The 21,108-nt window shown below is 43.5% G+C and overlaps 1 protein-coding gene across 5 annotated transcripts in view; it reads left to right on the top strand.

Moving 5' to 3' along the window:
- Positions 1–21,108, top strand: part of PRLR (prolactin receptor) — a 293,258-nt gene that overhangs the window by 125,735 nt on the left and 146,415 nt on the right. The gene's annotated exons all lie outside the window — the stretch shown is intronic.

Below are 21,108 nucleotides of genomic sequence, written 5' to 3'. Positions count from 1 at the left end.
TCTGTGCTAGCCTTTGGGATGGAGGAGGCAGCTGCATGAGGGAGATAAATATTTAGAAAGATACATTTTACAGAACAATGGTTATACTCTTTCACAGTGAAAAGCACTATTCACCTTACATAGCACATGTGATTTCCTACAAGGTCGCATTTTCATCTTAATAGTGACTGCTTGCATCTCTGGGGTTACAGATCTCAGACACAGGTCCAGGCATCAGGATTCAGCTTGCATGCGGCCAAAGCCACTGTCTCAGTGATTTACCCTCCCCAACGCATGGCTAATACCACGCTAGCTCCTGCTAATCAACAACCTTCCTCCCCACCCACTGCTTGTCGGTGACCAAACAGAAAAGATCATCGGCATTTCACCCGTGCAGGAAAGTGTTTTTTAAGCTGCTGCATTCCACGAACCCAGTAGAAAATACTTATGCCACCCCTTACTTAAATTCCTGATTTTTAACCAGGTTATCCTGAACGATATCACTTTGCTGAGGATAACAGAACAAGATAAAGAGCGGATGCTACTTGAATGCCAGCAGTCACGGGACCATACGCGCTATGCTTTGCCACGCAATGATACCTGATTACTTGCTACATGCATGGCATGGTAAAGTGTCCTACCATGGTGGGCGGAACAAGGATGCCTTGCCCAGAAACCTTCTGCAAAGGCTTCTGGAGTACCTACAGGAGCGCTTCATCGAGATGTCCCTGGAGGATTTCCTCTCAATCCCGGACATGTTAACAAACTTTTCTAAGTAACTATACTGTCTGCGAATGCATCCCAAGTCCTCAGGGCAAATCAATCATTAAAAAGGCTTGCTTAAAAACACTGTTTGCTATTTGCAAGGTACACTCACCAGCTCCCTTCCAGGCGTCATTCTCTGGAATAGTTGCTTGTGAGGGCTGGGAGCAGGCCGTCAGGGTGATAAAAGCTCCTGGCTGCTGGGGGTCACGGAGTGCAGGTCTTCCTCTTCTTCTTCCTCTTCATCTTCCCGTCTGCATAATCCTCAGACATGGCAGAGATTACAACCCCACCTCGGAATCCACGGTCAGTAAAATTGCATGCAGCTCATCATAGAAGCGGCATGTTTGGACCTTCCATTTGCTTCTTTGGTTTTCTGGTAGGCTTGTCTGAGCTCCTTAACTTTCACTCTGCACTGCACGGCGTCCCTGCTGTGGCCTTTAGCAGTCATAGCCTTAGAAATTCTTTCAAATACTTTTTCATTTCGTCTTTTGGAACGCAGTTCTGTTAGCACTGAATCCTCTCCCCATATAGCGATCAGATCCAGTACCTCCCGAGCGGTCCATGCTGGGGCTCTCTTTCGATTCTCAGGAGACTACATTGTTAACTGTGCTGATGAGCTGTGCGTGATCACCTGTGATGATGAGCTTCCACGCGTCGAAGCAGGTCGGCAGGAAATGAATTTCAAAAGTTCGCGGGCTTTTCCTGTCTACCTGGCCAGTGCATCCGAGTTGAGAATGCTGTCCAGAGCGGTCAGTGGTGCACTGTGGGATAGCTCGGAGGCCAATCCACACTAACCCTATTCCGATATGTTAATACCGATATTAGCGCTACTCTCTCGTCGGGCAGGAGTACAGAAACCGATTTAAAGAGCCATTAAAATCGATATAAGGTGCCTCCTAGTGCGCCTAGTGTAGACCAGGCCTGTGATAGGCATAAATAGAGATAAATAGACTAAGCAATTAACTTGCTGAGCTGCTCAAGGGCCCGTCTGTTCACTTCTTATAATATCTTGCCTGTTTTAGTATTGGGAGGGGGGAAATATGCCTGTTTCGGGTCCCCAGTGGCCTAGCACAGGCTCTGACTGAATGGTATGTGCAACATTTTTTAACACATCCTAGCATAGTGGATCCCAATCAAAGCCTGAAAAAGGCTTGTCTGTAACACCTGCTTGGAAAGGCCAACTATTTTCTAGATCCTCATTGAAGTCCCTCCTACAAGGGAGGAGAGAAATTTACAAGTTAATAGAAAGGTTTGAAATCTATTAAAGGGCTTCAGGAGCTGCAGAGTGCACCTTTGCTATACATCCTGAAAATGAAAAGATGGGACACTTTTTCACGTGTTTGATGGTTTGGAGTCTCTGCATTCACACTGGTGAATCCTTGATTCTTCATCTGCTCATCAGGTGTGGGCACCTTCCATATTAGGTCATTAAATGGATGACTGGAAGAAACCAGGTGGTTCAGCAGTGGGATCATCTATGTGGTGCTTGTTGTTTATGTCAGAGCCTGCCCATTGCATCAGCTAGGTGTTTTCTGGGTTGAAGTTGGATGACAGAGCTTCTCTAGCAGCCTGTAGAATGGTCAGTAGGATTTGGGAGAACAAGGCTCTCATGGAGAAGGAGCTTTTAGTTAGTGAGAGCTTTGTTTTACTCATGCAGCATAACCATCTCTCGCTCAATAGTTGAAGTAAGGATGTTTCTGAGGCCTGGAAGCCAAGGCAGTGGAGTGGACTTCAGGGTGCCAGTGACAAGTCTCATAATTGCATTTAGCTGGATATCAGTGAGGTCCATGTGTGAACTTCTTCCCCAATCAGGTGTGCAGTACTTGGTCGTGGAATAAACTGAAGCTAGTGTTGCCATTCATAGTGTCCAAGCATCACAATCTCAGCTAGAACCTGCTATCTTTTGGATGATATTGATGTAACTCTTCTTTTTATGACTCACCTGATTCAGATAATGTTGAAAGATAAGGCTGTGACTGAGAATGACTGATTCCTAGGTAGTGGGAGTTAGGATTGTGGGTGATTGCCTTGCCACAGAAGTTTGTTTAGCATCCTCTTAGCTTCAGAATTGCTAAAATGGAAAGCAGACACCCCCACTTTTTTGATGGATTGGGTTTGAGCCGCCGGTACTGAAAGTAGATTTCCATCTTCTTCAGATTATAATGAAGGTTGTCTTCTGCTTCCTTGAGTGTTGTCTGTGTCATTAGTGCCAGGTCATCTGCATAAATGAGCTTGCAGCATGTCATTTCAGGCACATCACTTGTATGTTAAAAAGGGCTGGTGCTAGTACTAATCTCTGTGGGAGGCCATTGTGCAGACTCTGCTTTTTGCTAACCTGCCTTCTGAGATGGACACGGAATCTTCTGTCCAAAAGCATTGATCTAATGAAACGAAATGTCCAGTTGCATTGAAGCAGATTGGATAGCTTCAACAGTAGGCCCTTGTGTCAAATGGCATCATAGGCTGATAAGTTGGTAAAAGCTGCAGCCACTTGAAGCTTCATTTTTTTTCTTATTGAATTACTTATTCCATCTGGCAGTGTTGTTTAGATAAAGTGTATTAATTGCTTCTCTCAACTTGTTTCTCATTGTCAGAAAATGATTCATGAATAATCCCACGTTGCTTTTTGTGTGGTATTGTTAATGGAATTTTATTTCTTTTTTTTTTCCAAATAAACTGTTTAGATGGAAGAGACCATTTAGTTTTCATTGTTACCATACACAGAGTAAAATAATGTAGATTCAATTATTTTAGATTAAAGAAAAAACAATAAAATGGAACAAAAAAGCTGCTGTCCCTGCAGATGGGAAGAATTCTTAGAATTTTAGAACTTCAGTACACAGAAACATAACTGCAGAAAACCAAGACACAACAGTGTTTGTCTGATTCTATTCAAAGTTCTGTTTGTTGGATTGCTTCTGATCTACACTCCTTAGTTCATTTGGCTTGAATTTCAATTTTTCTTTTTTCCTTCTGAAAAATTATTTTATGCAAATATAACTCACTGGTCAGTGTGTGTTTTCCCCTCTCTGTGCTTGATCCATAGACTATGTGAGTCTGGTACAGTCGTCTGCTGCAGAGCCTGACTCTTTACATTTAATGTAAAATCCTCACATGTTTAACTCCAGTGATTCTGGTTCAATCTTGTGTCAGCCAAGAGTCATAGATGCCAGTGCCAGAAGGGACCACTGTGATTATCTCGACTGACTTCCTGCAAAACGCAGGCTAGAGAACTTCCCCCAAATTTTTGTTTGAATTGGAGTATAGCTTTTAGGAAAACATCCACTCTTGATTTTAAAATTGCCATTGATGGAGAATCAACTATGACCCTTGATAAAGTGTTTCCATGGTTAATTACCCTCCTTGTTTAAAAAAAAGCACCCTATTTCCAGTCTGAATTTGTCTAGCTTCAACTCGAAGATGGAAGCTGTCACATAAGGCCATCATACTTGCCAATTTTGTAACAATTTTTCCTGTTATAGGCGGTTAGGTACTGCACCTACTGATCACATTGTCTTAGCTGTGCATTAAAAGTACTAAAAGAATAATCGAGTAAAAATTTTGGTGACTTAATAAATCCTATAATCTTGGTGAAATGGATGTAAATATTAAGATCTAGCTGTTGCATGGTGTCTATTTGCTAGATAAAATAATAATGATGCTGTTGACACGGCAAAAAAGGGATTTAAAGGCACAAATAAGTGCATGAATATAATCTTCCATGCATGTAGTAGAGGTTAACAAGTAGTGTGCAAGGACTGCACACTCTTCCTGGACAGCAATGGGAAAGGAGGTATTTCACAATAAAGAAGAAGTGTAATCAAGGGAAACCCAGCAGTGCATATGTTCCTATTGTGCATAAAGCTGAAACCAACACTTTGCCCAAAACCAGAGGTAAGAAATTTATCAGATTTCAAGCACAAGTACTATCCTGCCATCCAATGTCCTGCCATCCTCACCAATACCAGACCTTTATGCACTTCTCCAGCCCCCAAAGTCTGGGTAAGGAGGTAGGCCTTGCAACATGGTTTTAGGTGCTTTTATGCCCAGACAGACTGCACTAGATACAGAGGTTTTCATTTGACTGTTTATTCTCCCCCCTTGATTTTGGTTTCCGAATTGAATCCCCTTCTTCCTCAGACCACACCACCTGTGCTGGAGCAGGGAAAGGAGGTGGAGTAGGAGCTGCTACACTAGGTCTGTCGTCATGTTCCCTTATGGAGTGACACTATTATGGTTGACTATGCTAGTCATATTGCAGTGCAGAATCTGGGCTATTGAGCTGTCATAAATAAACAGATCAGGGTTAAGGTCTATGACATGAACATATCAGTTCTTCATATTAGGGGACACACACAAATTACAAATCAGAGATTTATGAGCTAATAAAGCACTTCTGCCTTAGTGAAATATTGCAGTAGAGCAGCAATTAAAAAAATATGGTGTAGGCATTGTATATAATTCATTTATTTATCTAATTCTAATGCTTGGTTACAGATCTTTACAGACAGAATGGTATTGAAACATAGGAGGAAGAAAACATTAGCAAGTCTGCAGAAAAGAACCCTGGGGTTACAGTGGACAAGAAGCTGGATATGAATTGACAGTGTGCCCTTGTTGCCAATAAGGCTAACGGCATTTTGGGCAGTATAAGTAGGGGCATTGCCAGCAGATCGAGGGACGTAACCATTCCCCTCTATTCGACATTGGTGAGGCCTCATCTGGAGTACTGTGTCCAGTTTTGGGCCCCACACTAAAAGAAGGGTGTGGAAAAATTGGAAAGAGTCCAGCGGAGGGCAACAAAAATGATTAGGGGACTGAAGCACATGACTTACGAGGAGAGGCTGAGGGAACTGGGATTGTTTAGTTTGCAGAAGAGAAGAATGAAGGGGGGATTTGATAGCTGCTTTCAACTACCTGAAAGGGAGTTCCAAAGAGGATGGATCTAGACTGTTCTCAGTGGTGGGAGTTGCAGTGTGGGAGGTTTAGGTTGGATATTAAGAAAAACTTTTTCACTAGGAGGGTGGTAAAGCATTGGAGGGGTTACCTAGGGAGGTGGTGGAATCTCCTTCCTTAGAGGTTTTTAAGGTCAGGCTTGACAAAGCCCTGGCTGGGATGATTTAGTTGGGGATTGGTCTTGTTTTGAGCAGGGGGTTGGACTAGATGACCTCCTGAGGTCCCTTCCAACCCTGATATTCCATAATTCTAAGTAACAAGAAAAAAAAACTTCCCATAAACTTTTGTAATAATGCCATTTGCACCATCCATTCCTTACAATAAATCAGTCTGGATAATAATGGGTAATGATCAAGGCTACGGTTATATCATGGAAGTCACAGAATCCGTGACTTCCAGATACCTGTGTGACATTTACTCCTTCAATCCTGGGGCAGTGGGGCTGGAGCTGTCCGTCAGCGGGAGCACCAGAGCTCTTAGTTGCAGGGGCCCTGCAGCTCCCAGCCTTGGAGCTCTGAGCTGTGGAGGGGGTCCTCACATAGGTCTCAGGCCCTGCGCGGGGGTGGTGCTGGACCCACCCGCCCCCCCCCTCCCTATTTTATCAGGGTTATTTTTAGTAACAGACAGGTCATGGTCTTCCATGCATTTTTGTTTATTACCTGTGATCTGTTTGTGACGTTTACAAAAAATTCCTGTTACAAAATCTTACCCTTAATAATGATACATTCAATATCAGCATAGACACTGATCAACTACGTTTGGTATCCAGGATTATACGTTGACTCATCTCTGAGGGGACTGGAGTAGATGGGCCTACTCTTTCCTGCTTCATTCCTATCTTGGATAGGGATCCAGAAATTGGTTTTAATGTATGCTTATGTCCTGAAGAATCTCTTGGTGGCAAGGTTTAATGTCATCACTACATTAATGTGTATGTGAGGCAGTTATAGTTAGCGAGAGGAGATGGGCTGAAATGTTTTCAATATGCTGATGACACAGCTCTATTTCATCCAGTCCAGAGAACGCATTTAAGTGTCTGTCCCAATGGCTGGACCTCATTGGGATAGGGATGTGAACAGTTGCCTGAGACCCGTTCTGAATAAGACTAAGACTGAAGTAACTATGGTTGGGTGGGAAGGCAACTGGAAGACTTGGCTGGTATTATACTGGCTGCCTTGACTGAGGGAAATTGCTAAACAAATATATCTTTGTTACTAAAGGTTGCAACTTGGAGCCCAATTAGATTCCCAGTAGCTTCTAGTGGATCAAATAGCAACCATGACCAAGATTGTTTTTTCTTTTCCATTTGCATCTGGAAAAGAATCGCATCCTTTTCTTCTGGGTGGAGTTTGCTATTATGATCCCTGCCTTTATCACCTAGATTTGACTACTGCAATGCACTGTTCATAGAGATGGAACTTAAATCAATGCAGAAGTTAAAGCTAGTGCCGAATATAGCAGCTCACCTGTTAGAGTATCTTTCTTTGAATACGTAACACTGCTGCTCTTGTATTTGGCTTCTATTATACTACATTTTTCTGCCTGGTGATAGTTTGTATTAGTAGTAGGAAATATGCTACTGTTTTGGTTTTTAATGATGAACTTTCAAATGGTGGCAAGGAGTTTTAGAACTTTGGGATGGGTGTTTGTTTATTTGTGATATGCATCCAAATTAGAGATTTTTATATATAAATTATTCACTCTGCTAAAACTTTCATTTAACATACAGATATACCATGTAGCATGACACATGATTGTTTTCTTTGCTTGGGAAACTCCTAATATGAAAAATCAGGAAGAAGATACATTGATAGAACTGCCTGAAGAAGTATAGCCTTTGCTCACAGAAGACCCGATTCATAGTTTTTAATAGAAATTTCATGTGCCCTAGTCAGAAAGGACTATCGTGGTTATCTTGTCCGACCTCTTGCATAATACAGGCCTCTAATTTCAGCCAGTAATTTCTGCATCTAGTGGTTGAATTTGTGATTTGAACTAGCCTATCTAATTCAAGCCATGCTCTAAGTCTTCCAAATTGAAATTAGAGGTGGAAAAGTGAGAGAGTGATATTGTATGCCAATAAATGGGAAGGTGAAACATGTATAAGAGGTAAGTGTATGTTGTTAGAAGTAATCCAAAAAGTCAGAAGTTAAGAATCCTTATTTTTAGTTTTTATCTTTATAAAGGTGGTACATGTACCTAGAGCACTGAATGGGAGCATTTATTAGTATATTTAAATAAAATAAATGGACCAATAAATCATTATAAATAAGTAAGAGACAAAGCGGTTTGAAAGGCTTTTGTCACTATTGCCTCCTTTTTCTATTTTATAGTTTGTTTGCTGACAACCTAAGATTCTTCTAGATCAGGGGCGGGAAAACTATGGCTCACTGGATTGCCACCCCCATGATGCCGCAGGGAGCCACAGGGGAGCTTCGGGGGTGGTACTCGCAGGCAAGGACAGAGTGTGGAGCCCTCTTCCCTGCCCCTCCCCCAGCGGGGCCACAGGGACGTGGTGCCACCCACTTCTGGGAGCAGTGCAGGGCCAGGGCAGGCAGGGAGCCTGCCTTAGCCCCACTGTGCGCTGCTGCCACCCTGGAGCCGCTCAAGGTAAGCCGCATCAGGCCAGAGCCCACACCCTTCACCCCAGCCCCCTGCCACACCCTGCACCCCTTCTGCACCCAGCCCCCTGATGCACCCCCTGGACCTCAACCCCCCGCCAAGACCCCATTCCCCTGCCCTGAACCCCCTGCCACACCCCTCCTCCTGCACCCCAACCCTCTGCCAAGCCCCCAATTTCCTGCCCTGAGCCCCCTGCTGCACCCCACACCTCTCTTGCACCCCAGCCCCCTGTCAAGCCCCCATTCCCCTGCCCTGAGCCCCCGCTGCACCCCTCCTGCACCCCAACCTCCTGCCTAGCCACCAACCCCTGCCCTGAGCCCCTCCTGCACTCCACGCCCCTCCCTGCACCCCAACCCCCTACACCAGCCCTACATTCATGGCGCTGCATGCAATTTCCCCACCCAGATGAGGCCCTTGGGCCAAAAGTTTGCCCACCTCTGTTTTTGATACATTTAATCTTAGAAACGTAGGACTGGATGGGACCTTGATAGGTCATCTAGTTCAGTCCTATGCACTGAGGCAGGGCTAAATATTATCTAGACCAGTGGTTCCCAAACTTTAACAACCTGTGAACTCCTTTTGCTCAAATGTCAAGTTTCGTGACCCCCCCTCCCTTTACATTTCTTATATGGAGTCTTGAAGTTTAAATCTCCTAAGTGTGATAGATATGCTTGCTTTGATCTGCCTAGTTCTTGGCAGCCCAGGGGGTCTGGGCTGCTGGGGGGGACAGCTCTGTCTGCCATTAGGGAATTTTTTCCTGAGAAACCCCTCTAACATTTCACAAACCCCTAGGGGTTCTTGAACCCCAGTTTGGGAACCACTGATCTAGACCATTCCTGACGTGTTTGCCTCACCTGTTCTTCAAACCCTCCAGTGATGGAGACTCCACAACCTCTCTATCTAACTTTCTTTCCAGTGCCTAACTACGTGAAGAGTTACTAAGTAATGTCTAACCTAAATATCCCTTGCTGCAATTTAAGCTCGTTACTTCTTGTCTTTTCCCCCATGAATAACCAGAACAATTTAGAACAACTTTTTTGTAACAACCATTTATGTACCTGGGACACAAGTCTTCCCCTCAGTCTTCTCTTCTCCAGACTAAACAAACCCATTTTTTTTCAATCTTTCCTCATAGGTCATATTTTTCTAGACCTTTAATCATTTTTGTTACTGCTCTTCTCTGGACTTTCTCCACTTCTCCACATCTTTCCCAAGCTGTGGTGCCCAGAACTTGACTCAGTACTCCAGTTGAGGCTGTATCTGTGCTGAGTACAGTGAAAGAATTACATCTGGTGTCTTGCTTACAACACTTCTACTAAAGCAGAATTACGTTGGCTTTTTTTTCCCCAGCAGTATTAAACTGTTGATTCATTTTAGTTTGTGATCCACTATAACCCCCAGATTCTTTTCTGCAGTACTCATTTATATTTGTCCAGTTAACTGTTCCTTCCTACGTGTAATACTTTGCATTTGTCCTTTATTTAATGTCTTCCTATTTATTTCAGACCACTTCTCCAGTTTGTCAAGGTCATTTTGGATTCTAATCCTGTCCTTAAAAGCACCTCCCAGCTTGGTGTCATCCCCTTTATAAGTATACTCTTTATTTTACCCAAATAATTTATTAAGATATTGAATAGAACCAGACCCTCAACAAATCCATGCAGGACCCCACTTGATATGCTTTTCTGGTTTGTTGGAAAACTGTAGGTTCACCATTCAGTTGTGCACATACCTTATACTAGGTTCATCTAGGCTATATTTCCCTAGTTTGCTTATGAGACAGTCATGTGAGACAGTATCAAAATCATATGTTAAGTTCTCTGGAAATGCAGTCTAGTTTAGAAATGCAGGTAGGTTGTCATTGCTGTGGCAGGTATAATACTTGACTTAGTTTAGAACAGCTTTAGCTATAGATTGAAGAGATGAACACAAAGTCTGAGAAGTTAGGAAGATCTGTCATTTGCCATCTGAATGGGAAGGTTAAGACAGTGTTTCTCAAACTGGGGTCGCTGCTTGTGTAGGGAAAGCCCCTGGTGGGCCAGGCTAGTTTGTTTACCTGCCCTGTCTGCAGGACCAGCCGATCACTGCTCCAGGCCAATGGGGGCTGCTGGAAGTGGCACAGTTTGAGAAACACTGGGCTAAGACATTACATATCTTCAGGAGGGTGCTACCTCATATTCGTATCACCACAGATGATATGTCAGTCAGTGGTTAGTCAGCTGGAGCATATTCGATAGTGTGTTAGTGCAACAGCTCTTTTCAGCTTCTCCAAAAATATATCAACTTGCAACATTGTATAAGAGTTTTAAATAGGTCTCAGAACACTGGATTTTTGTATCAAGCAATGGTACCTACTTAACCTACACAGAATGGATTATATGCTATATTTGTATCGCCTTGTACTATGATTTAATCAAAGCTTATGAATTAAGCAGGATTTGAGCTGGGTCAGACCTCACATCTGAGACTTCCAAAGGAAAGGACTGCCAGGGGGAGGGATAGCTCAGTGGTTTGAGCATTGGCCTGCTAAACCCAGGGTTGTAAGTTCAATCCTTAAGGGGGCCACTTAGAGATCTGGGGCAAAAATTGGTCCTTCTAGTGAAGGCAGCAGGCTGGACTTGATGACCTTTCAAGGTCCCTTCCAGTTCTAGGAGATTGGTATATCTCCAATTATTACCTTTTTATTTTTTTTAAACTAGACACTGCAAAAGGTGGAGCTTGCCAATTACAAATCTATATCTTCTTCTCACTGAGTCAACACAGAATCGGAACCACCATATGGTGATATGGGTGCTGCACTGCTAAAAATGAAATCATTTGGATGAGACATGAGATCAGTCTCCTTACAACTTGATTATAAAAGATTCCATAGCACTTTCCACAATGGGCTGGTGCAGCAGTTCTCAACCACAGGCTGCATGTGGCCCAATTAGCACACAGCTGCAACCCAGGTGAGGGGGAGAGAGCGTAAGGCATCCTGCAGGAGCGTTCCTACAGGCAGGGGGCTGGTGAGTGCTGCAGGGGGCGGGAGAGTGGGGCTCTGGGCAGTGAGAGGAACGGGCACTGAGAATTAGGGGTTTGCGGGGGTTCTGCAGCAGGTTTTAGGTGGGACTCCGCTCCTGGCCTGGCACCTTGGGTCCTGGCTGCCAGCCCATGCCTGGTACTCTGCTACTGGCTTGGCACTGGGGGTCCTAGCTGCCAGACACAGCAGAACTCGGGTCCCGGGTCCCCTTCCCCACATGGCAGGGGTGGAGTATGGGTCTGACTGCCAGCTGCCCAGGGTCCGGCCCCCCGCTGTAGGTTCCTGGTCTGGCTGCCTGGCCCCACGTGGTGGGTCTGGGTCTCAGCTGTCCAACCCCATGCCCAGGACTCCATTCCTGGCCCCACTCTGTGGAGGGGGTCTCTGGGCAGGGAGGTGCTGAGCAGGGGTGGGTGGGAGCGTTTGGGGTGAGGGTTGCTGTGGTTTTCAACCTGCGGCCCATGTAACACATCATTGAGAACCAATGGTCTAGTGCAGGGGTCGGCACCCTTTCAGAAGTGCTGTGCCAAGTCTTTATTTATTCACTCTAATTTAAGGTTTTGCGTGCCAGTAATACATTTTAACGTTTTTAGAAGGTCTCTTTCTATATGTCTGTAATATGTAACTAAACTATTGTATGTAAAGTAAATAAGGTTTTTAAAATGTTTAAGAAGCTTTATTTAAAATTAAATTAAAATGCAGAGCCCCCTGGACCGGTGGCCAGGACCCGGCCAGTGTGAGTGCCACTGAAAATCAGCTCGCATGCCGCCTTTGGTACGCATGCCATTGGTTGCCTATCCCTGGTCTAGTGTAACCCTCAGTGTTCTGGCCAGATTCCAATTTCAGTAATGCAGTTCTAGTTACCTAAATTCTCCTTGTGATATCAGTTAGATATGGTGGTGTTGCTGTAGTTTTGCGGCAAGCTACTAAACATCTGTTGCTTTCCACCAAAGAGGTTGGCTACATTTCAGCAGTGGTTGAAATGCTCTCTATATTCCATAACAACTTGCAGTGATGTTTTCAGTTGTTAATGTTTTTAAAACGCTTTAAGGTTCTTGGATGAAAAGTGTTATATATAATTATTCACAACATGTGCTTTGAAAAAACTATTTCAACTAATGATGATATCCTGTCTGATAATCAGTCTATAAAATGTGAGGGGCATAGAATAAGATCTGAGAACAGTTTGTCCATTGCATTAAGGCCAAAAATAACTTGATCCAGTTCCAGGAAGAAAACAGCCTTCCAAAACATCATCATAAGTAGGAAGCTTGAATGCATTAGTATTCTGTACGGTGGAGTGAGCTTTTTGTGATGCTTCATGGCCAGCAAAAAGCCAAAGGCAGATTATAACATGGTGTCAGGTTCTAGAACTCTGCATAAAGATGATCCATCCTTATGTCAGGTTTAAAGGCCCTGCACAAAATGGCAGAGTCATATACCTACTTGCCCTGGCAGCCAGATCAATGGTTCCTATGAGCTCTGTTCCAGGAATATGAAAAAGTTTGGGCATCTCTCTGAGGCAGAGGGTGGTTGGGGAGGGTTCTGTAGTGGCACAGACAAGCAACAGCAAGTTCAGGAGAAATGCCTTGTATGTCTGTGTGTAAGCTACCTGTGGCAGGAGAGTATCTATGGCAGGGGTTTTCAAACTGGGGGTCGTGACCCCTCGGGGAGTCGTGATGTTATTAGATGGGGGATTGCTTGCTGTCAGCCTCCACTCCCAAATCCAGCTTTGCCTCCAGCATTTTTAATAATGTTACATTAAAAACACTTTTTTAAAAAAATATTTATAAGGGGGTCGCACTCAGAGGCTTGCTCTGTGAAAGGTGGTCACCAGCTAAGTTCCCTCTAAGCCGTGTGGCTGCGCAGCTGCCTATTAAGTGCCACGCAGGCGCTCAGGGCTGTGGTGGAAAGAGATGCTTCTCCTCAAGCCCCGGACCTGCCGCAGCACCCCTTCCCTGGCCCTGGCCCTGACCCAGCCTAACCCCCGATATGCCATGGCAGGGGGACAGGTGCTCTTCCCCCTCCCCATCCCAAACCCAGACCAGCCTTGGACCTGCCGGGGCAGAGAGAGGTGCCTCCCCCGCTCCAGCCCAAGTGCTGCTGTGGGAGAGAGAGCTGGTGGGGGGGGATCCTCTCTCCGCCCCGGGGAGCCCCACTGCATTCCAAACCCCTCATCCCCAGAGCTCTCACCCCCCTGCACCTCAACCCTCTGCTCCAGTCCTGAGTCCCCTCCTACACTCCAAACCCCTCAGCCACACTCCAACTCTCTGTCCCTCATCCCTCATCCCTGGCCCCACCCCTAGCCAGAGCCTTCACCTCCCACACCCCAATCCTCTGTCCCAGCCCTGAGCCTCCTCCCATACTCCAAACCACTCGGCCCCACCCTGACACATCACCTCCATATTGGTGCACGTAACAAAATTATTCTGCACATGGTTGGAAAAAATTAGAGGGAACACTGGTCACCAGTACAAAAGTTTGAGAACCACTGATCTGTGGTATCTCTAGAATGCCTGTTCTCCTAAATATCTGTCAAATACCTATTCTCTTGTATTTATATGCTGTCACAAATGGGAAACAATGCAAAAAGCAAAAGACAATGTCCTTTTCATGATATTAACTATATTAAATGAAACTTTATGGAAATACATAAGTTGTACAATCATACTAGTATCACACCAGCCAATATTTCATGGTACTAAAGAATTTTAGATTAAAGTTGAAACATGAACAAAGTACTTCAAGCCAAGATCACTGTAATCCTTGTTTATTTCAAGGATGTGGCCATGAGAACTCTTTGCCACCAACAAAATAGATTTTGCTTGTCCTTCCCACAGGAGCAATGGATAGGAGGAGAGAGAAATTATGTGAAATTTAAAAAGACATGGAGTAATGTATTAGGAAACTCCATTAATAACCTTCTCTGTATCATATCTATTTTTATTACTGTTCTAATGTCTATTTGCACAAAACCTGTCCTCAGCTGTGGCTACTAGAATTAGGTGGGGAAAATGTTCTTGTTTTAAAAAAAAAATTAAAAGCAATGAGGGGGGCTCGGCCTGGCTGTATATATGGATGTCACTCAAAACATCTTGTAAGTGTTTCACCCTACCAGGCTAGTGGTGTAATGAATGTGGTTTCTTGTTTAGCAGGCATCTCTCATGCAGACCCATTTAGAAAAACAGGTGACTCTGCTGTTCAGTTCTCACTGACCAAATCTAGACACTTTTGCACTGTAAACTGGTGAAATTAAATTAACATGGATCTTCCACTTCTGAAAGAGCGGTAATTTGCATCCTAACATACATAGACAAAATTAATATTTTGTAGTTGGGTATAATGAAAGCCACTGGAGCAGGAAATTCCTTTTTGTTCTTTATTATAGCTCTTCTATTGTTTACTATGCAAATTCAAAGGGAATGCACATTTGCTAATGGATGCTGTATGTTTTTTGAGTGCAATAACAAGATTCATACAAGCCATACTACTCACTGGTTGTCTACAGTTAGAGAGAGAAATGTGTTCCAAAGTGGTAGGATAGTTCGGGGGATTTGGTAATAAAAAGTATAGTGTTTTTTTTTTATCCATAGTCTTTCACTTCTAATCTACCTTGCATAAATAATGACCAAGGGTTGTTCCCAACTGATGGTTCTCTGCTGGTGTACAGTAAATGATCTTAGTGATTTTAGTTCATTTTCCTGTGCAGAATTATGTGTTCATCACAATGAGCACCACAACAATAGTCACTAGCTAATGCCCTCCTATGGTTTGTATACAGTTTCCTATATAGTTTCAATAGAGAGGCCAAATAGACCTGAACTACCCTTTCAAAGAGATGGTTCCTCCAAGTATGAGTTGAAGGATACTAGTGAATCAGTTTGGGGAAACTTCTGCTGACTGTCTTCTACCTGTGTTGCAGATTTCTAGATGACATATGTGCGGAGTGCTGTCAATCTTGCACCTTGCTATCAAAACCATCTCCCAGTGCATCAGTGAGAGTCTTTTCATTGACCTAAATGTGGACAGGGTCAGGCCCTTCGTGACTTCTAAGTTAATTCACACACTGCTGAGAAATAAGGGGAGGTATCATGAAGATAACTGAGGTATAGAGTCATAGGCACCATGAAAGGAAGTCCTGAGGAGGGGTCTAACTTGGGAAGAAGTGGCTGAGATGGCCTCTTCAGCTTTGAAGTGTCACCCCCAGGGCAGTGCTGGATTTGATGGTGGGTAGAAACTTGACTGGAATTGAAGATGGAGGACTGAAATATATGCTAAATCTTTTGGCTCTCAACCTCCTTTGTGTGTTAGATATTCAGAATATACTGATTAAAGTTTGTGTGATACATTGCCACCCTTACTTCTGTGCTGCTGCTAGTGGCAGTGCTGCCTTTAGAGCTGGAGAGCCAGAGAGTGAATGTGGAGGACAATTTAAGGGTCTGCCTCAGCTCTCTGGATCCACAATTGAAAAAACTGGGTGCTTCAAAACACCAGCATCCCTTGCATTCAGTGTCCAGATACTTGTTTATATATAGTTTTGTGTATAAAACCACAATCCTTGGACAATTATGATGATTAGCACAAATTGGACAAAGTTATGATTGTTAACACAATCACTGGAAAAGGTTTCCAGCTTCCCAAACTATATCCTGTTGGGTTTTTTCCCCAGAAAACCCGTTTCTTAAATGTCCATGTATTTATTCTTGAAAACTGTTGTTTACACTTTTTGAAAGGCTTCAGTGCCTTTGACTGCAAGGATAATGATTACATGCATCATTTAGTGCTCCTATGAATATGTACAGTAATTTACTATCACTATTTTTGTGAGAGAAGGGTCATCACAGCCTGAAATATTTTCAAAGAGGGGGCAGCAAAAGTTTGAGAACCCCGTCTTCAAGTAAACAAAACAAATTCCACTAGAATACTATTGCCCTATTTTTTTTCCTTGATTTGTCTTCACTGGAATTCAATGACCGAATCTGGCTCTACATGCCTATGCCACTACTGGGAAAACCCCGCAACACTTCATTTCCTAGCACATCCATTTCCTTTGCACCACATCCAAGCCATGTCCAAATGCTATGACCTCTTCTCCTCAAGGTTTAAGGTCTTGTCTATACTATGTCTATTTAGAAATTGATACAGTTAAAACAGAGCAGCTGTTCAACATCATAGAGGTTTTGGTTCAGGAAGTCTGTCAGCAGATTATCATGTACTCTTTTCCCCACTGGTTTTGTCTTACCATTTTTGGTCCTTTCTGAGTAACTGCAGAGGGAACAAAAACAGTCTTGTCCTAGGGCCCAACTGTGCTCCATTGAAGTCAACAGGAGTTTTCCCATTGACTTCCCTGGGAGCTGGAGCAGGCCTGTATGCAGAAGAGCTTTCAGTTTAATTAAACAGAAATTGAAGAAGACTAGCATTTAACCTGGTTGCTTCCATAATTTAAAAGACTCGTACCCTGTTGCAGGTCTTTGTTATCTCCCATAGCTTGGTGTACATGTTTTAAAGTAAGCAGATTTCATGCTCTGTACATTAGCATAAGTTATTGACAGTTTGTGAGACAGATCACTGGCTGGATCCACATTGGCTATGGGATTAGAAAAAGTTAGTATTTAGTATCTGATTCCATAAAAAAGTGGATTTGTCCCTTTAGTTGTATTAATAATAATAATAATTAATAATTAATAGTGTGAGCATGATGTGGTCAATGAGGCAAGTCTTAAGACCTACAGGTAAAGTTTGTTACAAAAAATGAAAAGTGACAGTAAGAGTTCATTTGACTATCTCCTAACGAGTGGTTTAATCAAGCAGGGATAATATAAAAGAGGAGGCATCCCCAATGTATTAATAATCCTAACCCAGAAGCAAGATTTCCCCCGCCTCTTTTCTTCTATCCTCCACATGTTCTTACAGGGTAGTGTCTGAACTTAGTGTCTGTAGGTACTACAGCTGAGATACACAGCTGGGTAACAACAGTTTACTCATAATATTTTGCCCACATTTAGAGATGATAGATATGTAGAACAACATGGCAGATAGGACTGAACTGTGGAAGATGCTGCATATAACATCTCAGTGATGAGAATTTCCCATTAGTCTTTGTTTATATATAGTGCCTCATGAGCAAATATGAACATACGGGGCCAACTTTTAATTTCAGTTACTGTAGTGTAACTCTGGAGTAACTATTTACTTCATTTGCTCAGATTTCCTCTAACATACTTGAGATCAAAATGTAGTCTGAGGTGCCTGGCTAATAATGTTAAATGTAAACCATATTGACTACAAAAATGACAACAGGCCAAATTAACTTTGAGCACATCCTAAACTCCCAATTATTTTTTTATTAAGGAGATCAGCTTGTAAGCCCTTAAGACATTAGGTTCCCAGGAGCTATAATAATACAAATAATAGTCATGGACTATATTAGTTTGATCTCCTGCATCATGTAGTAAGTGAAGTACTTTCTATGCAGTATTTCTCTTTCCTGGCTGTATTTTTAAAAGCCTTTCTTAGTCCCCTAACTCCTTTGGCATCATTAACTCATTCTGCACTTTTTTTTCTGGGTGTGCCCTGATCTTTTCCCTGAACTTCACACAGATCACTGATTCTTACCCCAAAGCAACTCCATGACTGTCCCAGTAAAGTCAACAGTTTTATTTAGTAAATGGAGCATCATCATCACAGTGAAGCATTCCATCTGAATGCCGGTACCATAACTGATAAACATGCTTCTAAATTACACAGTTCACCTAATGAAGCTAAGGGACTATTAGGAACTGATGGATTCAGACAGCCATATCAAAAAAGGATTTTTTTTCCCCCTCACTCTCAGATAAGAGGCTTCAGTTTGCTGCTTGTACCCTGCTTAGGTTACTTTAGTCATTCAAAATTCTTCATTGAACTTCTAAGTTTACAGGGGATTCATGCCCATGAATTCCACAAAAAACCATTGGGACCTGTAACTTTCAGTTAAGTTGGTACAAAGAATTATAGGGCTGACATCTATCTTATAAGATTGAGGCAAAGACTTCGGAACCTTTGTAGAAGTGTGTGGGGGGCGACGGGGGACAAGGGGCACAAGACCTAAGTGCCTGCTCCTTCTCCATGGCTGGCTGCTCCCGTGGTGAGCCAGCTGCCCTCTCTTCGGGCTCGTCTCCACTGACATCCAAGCATCCTGTCTAAGCCTGAGTGTGATTGTTGTGGTCCTACCACCACCACACACCACTAGGCACAGTCATTTTCTACCCGTACTTGTTAGGCTTCCTTTTACTTTACTGACTGGCTGCCTCGTTCTAAGCTCCTGGGCATTTCAATTTACCCCGCTAACACTTGGTCTCGTCCCTGGCTTGGCCTTTTTTTTTTGCAGGGTTAAATGCTTTTTCAATTTCTCCTCTTCCCTTTGCTTTCTGGGCCCACCTTTGTTGACTAACTGCTCATTTCACTTCCTGTCCTGCTTAAGTTTGCAGGGTAAGCTACAAATCTGGACTAAGTTCAGAGGCAATAGTGTCTCATCCCCAAAACCGTGAGAGTGAGACTGGGTAAAATGGCTTCCTTCCAGTTAGCTCTTTCCATTGGTCCACTGGTCCACCTCATGTTGCCAGAAAAATCTGAATCCGGCCCAGTCCTGAGCACTGCTGAACACACAACTCCCACTGAAATCAGCATCAGTTGAAAGTGTTCAGCATCTCTCAGGAGGAGCTCAACATCTTGTAGGGTTGGACCCTTCAGTTTCATTTGTGATAGGCCATTGTTTTAGGACTATATAGTCTAACTCTTGAGGCCAATACATTCATGACTCCTTCTATCTACCCAGTCCCAGCACTAACAAACGTTAAGGCAGGTTGGGAAAGATTGCACTGTTTACACTGGCCTTTTTTATTTATGTATTTATTTATTTTTTATGTTCATAGGGTAACCGGATAGCAAGTGTGAGAAATCGGGACAGGGGGTGGGGGGCAATAGGAGCTCATATAAAAAAAGTCCCAAATATCGGGACTGTCCCCATAAAATCGGGACATCTGGTCACCCTAGATCAGGGGTCGGCAACCGGTGGCTCGCGGCACGCCAGGGTAAGCACCCTGGCGGGCCGGCCCGGTTTGTTTATCTGCCGCGTCGGCAAGTTTGGCCGATCGCGGCTCCCACTGGCCGCGGTTCGCGGTCCCAGGCCAATGCGGGAGGCAGGAAGGGGCGCGAGCTGAGGGATGTTCTGGCCGCGGCTTCCTGCCTCCCGCATTGGCCTGGGACCGCGAACCGCGGCCAGTGGGAGCCGCGATCGGCCAAACTTGCCGATGTGGCAGATAAACAAACCGGGCCGGCCCGCCAGGGTGCTTACCCTGGCGTGCCGCGAGCCACCGGTTGCCGACCCCTGCCCTAGATGTTCATGAAACCAAATTGGCAGCTTCTTATTCCTTGTGTTCTTTTATGTAGGAACTCTAGTCTGATGTGCCTTTTTGATATTAGTGTGTCCTTTTTTAGGTTTCTCAGCCTTCTTCAGCACTAGTAATTTCTCCCAATGCACTCTACTAACTAAGGGCCTGATTCTCCTCTGTTACACTAATTTAAATCAGGAGTAACTAAGTGTTGCAGTGGTGTAAAAGTTGTGCAGGTGAGAGGAGAACTGGGCTCTTTAAATCTTAATTTACTAAATCTTGCTTTCCTCAAATCTAACATCCTTGTGCTACTGTAGCCTATGAAAACTATATATTGCTATGTTGAATTTAAGTAGCTTGTCATAGCTAAGAATAACAGAGAAGCCTGGAATCAATCACACTTCTTTATTAACAAAATCATGATTCAAGATGGATTCTGCTCTGGCTGGATATTTTACATTGTGCATCATGAAGTAGGTAACTCAGAAACCTTTCTGATGCAGACTTGGCTGAATTTATTAAACACAACATTTTGGTGTGATTTAAAATCCCTCAAAAGTGCAATGTCTTAAAGCTTTGGATACCTGGAGAGTTGGTTCAATAACTTTTTTCAGTCTTGTTCTGTCTGCATCCTTGGGATCTGCAGCAGAAATTCAGAATATTGTTTCTCCTTCACTTTCATTCCTTATGTTAAGTAAAATATTTCACTACCCTCTTTAATATTAAATTTCTCGCTGACTTGGTATATGCTAAGTAACAGTTATTTAATTCTCATCTTCATCCTGTCTTCAGCTGAGTAATCCTTTTTTGTCTGAGGAGCTTCATTGATTTCATCTAGACTCTTCAAGTGAATAGGATCTGAGCTTGCATCTTTACCAGCCAAGAAGTCCTTAGAGTTGTAATCTCTTGTATTCCACAAAGATATACTCCACCTAAAGATGTGCATATCGCCAATCTACCCCACTGAAGCAGCCTTTTCCCAGGAGCACCTTCCTGGTTCTTGCTAACTCTCCCTTGAACACAATTTCTCTCCTTTTTCTCTGCTTGCTTTTCTGGGGCTAGTCCTCTAAATTTGGCAGAGATAAGCAACTGCAGCCCTAAAGCAGCTGGTTGCAGCCCAGTGTATCTTCGTTCCAGCTGATTAAGTATCAGTTATGTTGTCCTTCACTTTCCTTTTCTTGTTGCTGAGAAGATGCATATTCTCAAATGATTCATCCCCAATCTATCGGAACCACTTGACTGCAAACTTCTAGATAGGGAGCCACTGGAGGAAATTTGCAGACACGCTGGTAGAGCTGGTTGAATTATTTCTTGTGAATACTTTTAGTTGACAAGTTTAGTCTTTTTCTATTTGTGAATAGATCATGACTTGCAACGTTTGTGTTCATTACTTGA

Source organism: Mauremys reevesii, linkage group 6 (assembly GCF_016161935.1).
Source record: "Mauremys reevesii isolate NIE-2019 linkage group 6, ASM1616193v1, whole genome shotgun sequence".
NCBI classification, from domain to species: domain Eukaryota; kingdom Metazoa; phylum Chordata; order Testudines; family Geoemydidae; genus Mauremys; species Mauremys reevesii.
Note: the sequence above shows the minus strand (reverse complement) of the source record. Positions and strands in the feature narration are given on the sequence as shown.